Source organism: Ruditapes philippinarum, unplaced genomic scaffold, assembly GCF_026571515.1.
Source record: "Ruditapes philippinarum isolate M1 unplaced genomic scaffold, ASM2657151v2 ctg814_1_1_1_1, whole genome shotgun sequence".
NCBI lineage: Eukaryota > Metazoa > Mollusca > Bivalvia > Venerida > Veneridae > Ruditapes > Ruditapes philippinarum.
Window position 1 is genome coordinate 187,578 of NW_026853158.1, and position 7,948 is coordinate 195,525.

Here is a 7,948-nt window from a genome sequence, read left to right on the forward strand (position 1 = left end):
TTCAATATAGTAAGATCTTGTATTTAATGGTGTTTCTACATAATGTAAGTATTTGTTTGATGATCGAACAAACTGTTAATATTTTAATTATACTTTTGTTTGATCAACCAAACAAGATGTTTGTAATATGTTTTGGTTTGGCTTCAGAGTGAAATTTTTCAATTCAGATTATCTTTATAAGAAGTTTTTTATTCCACCAATTGAACAAGAAAGAAGTTTTTTATGCCTCCAAAGGGCGGCATATTAAAATCGCACTGTCTGTCTGTGCGTCCCCACTACATTAGTGTCTGGACTATAACTTTGTCATGCATCAAAGGATTTAAAAATAACTAGGCATAATAACTTCCCTACCTCAAAGGTCATGGTCACACCAACATTTAAGGTACACACAGTCGTGTCCGGGCTGTAACTTTGTCATGCATTGAAAGATTTAAATAAAACATCTTCCACATCAAGACAATGTGTCACATCCAAGAATCATGTCCGTACCTCAAATGTCATGGTCACACTAACATTTTGAAGTTATACTTAAACGCAATAAGAGTTTATAGGTACTCACATTTGGGTCCAGACTGTCACTTGTCATGCACAAAGGATTTTTGTCATGCAAAGTGACATGGTGTGCTTTTGTGATCACTTTATCCGGTGTCCGTCCTTAAACTTTTACTTTAAACGACATCTCCTCATAAACTACTAAGCCAATTTTCATCCAAACTTCACAGGAATGTTCCTTTGGTAGTCAACTTTAAAAATTGTTTCAAAGAATTTAATTCCAAGCAGAACTCTGGTTGCTGTGGCAACCGAAAGAAAAAATTTAAAATATCTTCTTTTAGAAAACCGAAAGAGCTAGAGCTTAAATATTTGGCATGAAACACCATCTAGTCAGTTTCTACCAAGTTTTGTTCAAATAAAAACCGTGGGTAAAAATTGACCCCGCCCCAGGGGGTCATTGCTTTTCCTTTTATGTATATAGTAAAAACTTTAAAAAATTCTTCTTTTAAAAACCCCAAAGAGCTAGAGCTAAGATATTTAGCATGAAACAATTTCTCATGGGTGTCTACCAAGTTTGTTCAAATAAAGGCCCTTTAGTAAAAATTGGCCCCGCCCCAGGGGTCATCGATTTTCCTATTATGTGTATAGTATAAACTTTAAAAATCTTCTTTTAGAAACCCCAAAGAGTTAGAGCTTAGATATTTGGCATAAAACATCTTCTAATGGGTGTCTATCAAGTTTGTTCAAATAAAGGCCCTTTGGTTAAAATTGGCCCCACCCCAAGGGGGCATTGATTTTCCTTATATGTGTATAATTACTTAAAACTATAAAAATCTTCTTATAAAAAAACCCATAGAGTTATAGTTTAGATAGTAAGCATGAAACATCTTCTAGTGAGTGAATACCAAGGTTGTTCAAATAAAAGCCCACGGATCAAAATTGGCCCCTCCCAGGGGGGGTCATTGTTTTCCCTATATGTATATGGTTAAAATTTTAAAAAAATCTTCTTATAAAAACCCCAACGAGCTAGAGCTTAGATATTTGTCATGAAACATCTTCTAATCGGTATCTACCAAGTATGTTAAAATAAAAGCCTCTGGTTTAAAATTGGCTTTGGCCCAGGGCCCTTTATACAGGTGAGCGATTTCAGGGCAATTACTAGGCATAAATGTCTACCACATCAAGACGATGTGTTGCATTCAAGAATTACGTCCCTACCTCAAAGGTCAAGGTCACACTAACATTTTTAAGTTTCAAAATTATCGTAATTAAGTGTTAATAGGTACACACATTAGTGTCCTGACTGTACTATGTCATGCATTGAAGGATTTTAATATAACTAGGCATAAATGTCAACCACATTAAGATGACCTGTTGCGTCCAAAACCCATGTCCCTACCTCAAAGGTCAAGGTCACATTAACATTTTGAAGTTTCAAATAATCGCAGTTAGAGTTAATAGGTACACGTAGTTGTGTCCGGGTGGTAACTTTGTCAAGCATTGAATGATTTTAGAACAATTTGGCATAAATGTCTACCACATTAAGACGATGTGTTGCGTCAAAGAATCACGTCCCGACCTCAAAGGTGAATGTCGTAATAATATAGGTACACACATTTGTGTCTAGACTTTAACTTTGTCAAGCATTGAAGGATTTTGGAATAACTCGACATAAATGTCTACCACATCAAGACGATGTGTCGCGTTTAAGAAACAGTCCCTACCTCAAAGGTCAAGGTAACATGAACGTTTTTAAGTTTCACGTTATCACAAGAGTTTATAGGTACATATATTTGTGTCCGGACTGTATCTTTTTCCTATATTGAAATTGAAGAATTTTTGAATAACTAGGCATAAATGTCTACAGTATCAAGACAATGTGTCGCGTTCAAGAATCACGTCCCTACCTGAAAGGTAAAGGTTACATTTATAGTTTGAAGATACTCATTCTCTCCAGAAGAGTTTGAAGAAACACATTCATGTCCTGACTGTAACTTTGTTATGCATGGAAGGATTTTAAAATAATTTGGCACAAATAATTTAATTATAGGTACACACGTTCCAGGGGGTCATTGATTTTCCTTATATGCATATAGTAAAAACTTAAAAATCTTCTTTTAAAGAACCCAAAGAGCTAGAGCTACGATATTTAGCATGACACATGTTCTAATGGATGGCTACCAATTTTGTTCAAATAAGAGCCCTTGGGTCAAAATTGGCCCCGACCTGGGGGTCATTGATTTTCCTTATATGTGTAAAGCAAAAGCTTTAAAAATCTTCTTTGGAAAAAACCAAATAACTAGAGTTTAGATACTAAGCATGAAACATCTTCTAGTGAGTGTCTACAAAGTTTGTTCAAATAAAAGCCCTGGGGTCAAAATTGGCCCCGCCCCGGGGGTCATTCATTTTCCTAATATGTGTACAGCAAAAACTAAAACATTTTCTTTGATAAACCCGAATAGCTAGAGTTTAGATATTAAGTATGAAACATTTTCTAGTAAGTGTCTACAAAGATTGTTCAAATAAAAGTCCTTAGGTCAAAACTGGTCCTGCTCCAGGTGTGTCATTTTTTTTAACTATATGTGTAAAAGAAAAACTTTAAAAAAATCTTCTTTTAAAAAACCCTACAAGCTAGACCTTAGATGTTTAGCAGGAAACATCTTCTAATCGGTGTCTACCAAGTTTGTTCAAATAAAGGCCCTTTGGTTAAATTTAGCCCCACCCCAAGGGGTCATTGATTTTCCTTATATGTGTATAGTAAAAACTTAAAACAATCTTCTTATAAAAACCCCAAAGAGCTAGAGCTTAGATATTGGCATGAAACATCTTCTAATGGGTGTCTACCAAGTATCTTTAAATAAAAGCCTCTGATTTAAAATTGGTTTTGGCCCAGGGGCCTATATACAGGTGAGCGATTTCAGCGCCATCATGGCCCTCTTGTTGAATTACTAGGCATAAATGTCTACCACATCAAGACAATGTGTTGCATTCAAGAATTACGTCCCTACCTCAAAGGTCACACTAACAATTTTAAGTTTCAAAATTATCGTAATTAAGTGTTAATAGGTACACACATTGGTGTCCTGACTGTAACTATATCATGCATTGAAGGATTTTAAAATAACTAGGCATAAATGTCAACCACGTCAAGATGACCTGTTGCGTCCAAAACCCATGTCCCTACCTCAAAGGTCAAGGTCACATTAACATTTTGAAGTTTCAAATAATGGCAGTTAGAGTTAATAGGTACACACAGTCGTGACCCGGTGGTAACTTTGTCAAGCATTGAAGGATTTTAGAATAATTTGGCATAAATGTCTACCACATTAAGACGATGTGTGCGTCCAAGAATCACGTCCCGACCTCAAAGGTCAATAACGTAATAATATAGGTATACACAAATTTGTGTCTAGATTTTAACTTTGTCAAGCATTGAAGGATTTTGGAATAACTCGACATAAACGTCTACCACATCAAGACGATGTGTCGCGTTTAAGAAACAGTTCCTACCTCAAAGGTCAAGGTAACATGAACATTTTTAAGTTTCACGTTGTACGTTATCACAAGAGTTAATAGGTACACATATTCGTGACGGACTGTAACTTGTTCCTACATTGAAGGACTTTTGAATAACTAGACATAAATGTCTACAACATCAAGACTATGTGTCGCGTTCAAGAATCACGTCCCTACCTGAAAGGTCAAGGTTACATTTATAGTTTGAAGATACTCATTCTCTCCAGAAGAGTTTGAAGAAACACATTCATGTACTGACTGTAACTTTGTTATGCATGGAAGGATTTTGAAATAATTTGGCACAAATAATTTAATAATAGGTACACACGTTCCATGGGGGTCATTGATTTTCCCTATATATGCATATAGTAAAAACTTAAAAATCTTCTTTTAAAGAACCCAAAGAGCTAGAGCTACGATATTTAGCATGAAACATGTTCTAATGGATGGCTACCAAGTTTGTTAAAAAAATAGGCATTGGGTCAAAATTGGCCCCGCCCTGGGGGTCATTGATTTTCCTTATATGTGAATAGCGAAAGCTTAAAAAAATCTTCTTTGGAAAAAAACCAAATAACTAGAGTTTAGATACTAAGCAGGAAACATCTTCTAGTGAGTGTCTACAAAGTTTGTTCAAATAAAAGCCCAGGGGTCAAAATTGGCCCCGCCCCGGGGGTCATTCATTTTCCTTTTATGTATACAGCAAAAACTTAAAAAATCTTCTTTGAAAAAACTGAAATAGCTAGAGTTAAGATATTAAGCACGAAACATCTTCTAGTGAGTGTCTACAAAGTTTGTTCAAATAAAAGCCCTAGGGTCAAAATTGGCCCCGCCCCGGGGGACAAATTGATTTTCCTTATATGTGTATAAATCTTAAAAATCTTCTTTGATAAACCCGAATAGCTAGAGTTTAGATATTAAGCATGAAACATTTTCTAGTTAGTGTCTACAAAGATTGTTCAAATAAAAGTCCTTGGGACAAAACTGGCCCTGCCCCAGGTGTGTCAATGTTTTTAACTATATGTGTAAAAGAAAAACTTAAAAAAAAATCTTCTTTTAAAAAACCCAACGAGCTAGACCTTAGATGTTTAGCATGAAACATCTTCTTATGGGTGTCTACAAAGTTTGTTCAAATAAAAGCCCTGGGGTTTAAACTGGCCCGCACCGGGGGCCTATATACAGGTGAGCGACTTCAGGGCCATCATGGCCCTCTTGCTTCTTGTTGGTTGCATATACATCCATGTAATGTCATGAAAAACTGACTTATGACTACAAATATAATGTTGAAACATGTTCATAAGATAGTTTAAACACAAATTTTGCAACTGATAATATTATGTAAATAACAAATCATTTTTGTCGGTGTCAACGATACAGTAATTAACAGTACGCATTGCATTTGAGTTTTTCTTGTCGGTACGCATATATTTATTTTTCTATGAAAAAAAAAACAAGAAAAACTTTATCAAAAACTTATCACATATGAAAAACATATATGCCCTACATGTTTAACAATCATAAAAACACATTTGTACGTGTTTATTTGCAATATGTAGACTATTGTCGGTTCTTGACGGTTTTGTAATTAGGGAGACCCTATATATATATTTGGGTATGTTTGATTATATCTTAGTGAAAGTGTATATTGTATTCATGATTTAAACAGCACTTTTTTAGTATCAAACATTTATTTTTAGTATAATTTGGCAATATTTGGGTGTATTTGGGTATTTTGTGCTTTCATGTCGTGTGGTAAATGTAAATTGTTTTTCGTTATATATTATTTTTGAAAGTATAAATACAGCATTCGGAACTGCCTCGGCTATTATCTACAACATTAACCTCGGAAACAATACGGATTGAAAGTAGTTCTACCACGGGGTTTACTGATGTAAACAGAAACAGAGATAATGTAAAACGAATGTATATATTTGACATCTCATGTCTGTTCCGGTACTCTTATGCTTGAAAATATGTCCGACAACAATTTGTTATTTAAATATGCCCTCTGATGTTCAATTTTAAATAAATCCGACCAAATGTCAACAGGTTGGTTTTTTGTACTTTTGGTTTCACAGCCATATTAGTAAATATATAAATAATGTATTGTTTGCTTTTGTACATATGAATTCACTTATTTCAGGTGGACTTTTACTACATATATTGGAAATAAACGTGTCAACAACTCCCAGCATTAAATTACTATTTGTTTACATGTTTAGTTTCTTAGCGTAGGTTAGATCGGAATACCGCATCCGTTCTGTGTATTCATACTATTGTGTTCGAGGTCCTTATCCGAAGACTGACGGAAAGGGCCGAGTAGTTGCGATTGTAAATACAGTTGAGCACAGGTCTTCCTCCGCCAGTAAAGCTGGAACGTCGCGATAGGATTTAGCTCAATACAGGATTGGAGCAGTACCTCTAGACGCTTGCAGAAATCAATCTAATTATTATCATGATCACAAAATAGACAAATATCGTTTTTTTCGCCGAATTTTACATTTTTCCTTGATTATCGTACTTGATTCGGTGTGAAAAGATGAATTGGACCTGTTAAAGTTCATTCCGTTGGGTAAAAAGACAAGATTTTAGCATTTTATCATTCGAGCGCCTTGTCCGGTATATACCGGAATACGGTATTTAGTGTGGTGCTCCAATCCTTTTTTTAGTCACAGCCGTCGCGATATGACCTATACTGTGCCGATGTGAATTAACCCAACCCCCCTCCAAAAAAAAACACTAAAGTTCCCACCGCGCACTAGACCTGAACTAAAGTTCCCACCGTTATACACATGCTGCGCACTAGACCTGAACTATATCTTTTTTATATTTCAATATTTTCAGATAATGGTGCACATTTTCACTTCATTAATTTTTCAACAGATTTTTATGGTTTTTTTTTTAACTTCTGTATATACCCATGTAGTCATGTTCTTATACATGCAAGTGTTACTTTTATGTCTGGTCAAATTCTGTTGCGTGCTCTATTTTTCATTTTTGTCTTACTCAAACATGTTCGTTATATTACATCATTACCTTATTCAAACTGTACTTAATGTTTCATTATTGTCTTAATCAACGTGTACTTTACTTTACATAAATGCCTTAATGAAACATGCCTTTGAAGCTTTCAAGCTAGCTTACGGAGCGTCATAGGTTCTACTTAAGTGCCTATTCGAGTCTGTAACAAGTAAAATGGTTTCCTGCGGGAAACATTTTTAATGATATATAAAGAGATTTCATTGAACTATTTTCAACATTGTTTGTGTGTGGGGGGATAAATAAACGTTTGTATCAGGAATATAGTTGACAATAAGAAGGTCTTTGGAAACTGGTGACCGTTGAAGACCGGAGAAGGTCGAACATAAAACAATTGTTTTAGGAAAATGATTAAATAGGCCTACCATTATATGAATAATTCCGAGCAAAAAAAGAATAAAGTAAAAACACAAGTTTACGCAGAAAATATTTTTATTTATTATGGCAGATGCCAGAACGAATATTTTAATTTTGTAGATTTTCAGTATAAACAAGTTTTTGATTGTAAAATTTGAGATAGATTTTAAAGAAACATTGATAATTTTCAAGCACATCATTCAAGTTTTTCCACCTGAATCGGTAAAATAATTGTAGAAAATTAGAAATATCACGTAATTGTTTTTTGTTCTTAATTAGGTGTAATTCGGAGGAAAATCCGTAACGTACCGGCAAACGGTATTTAGCAAGGTTTTCGAAGAGGTCAATTAACCAATCATGTACGGTTTACAGATCACATGCTCCTCCATGTACCGAAAACAGGTCACGTGCTCCTCCATGCCTCAAAAGTTTAACGCGTACCAATACCCTGCGGTCTCCAGACCGCAGGGAATAATGCACGGAAGAGCACCTGTCTTCCTCCACCAGTTAGGGTGAACGTCACCATATGACCTTTACATTATAGCCC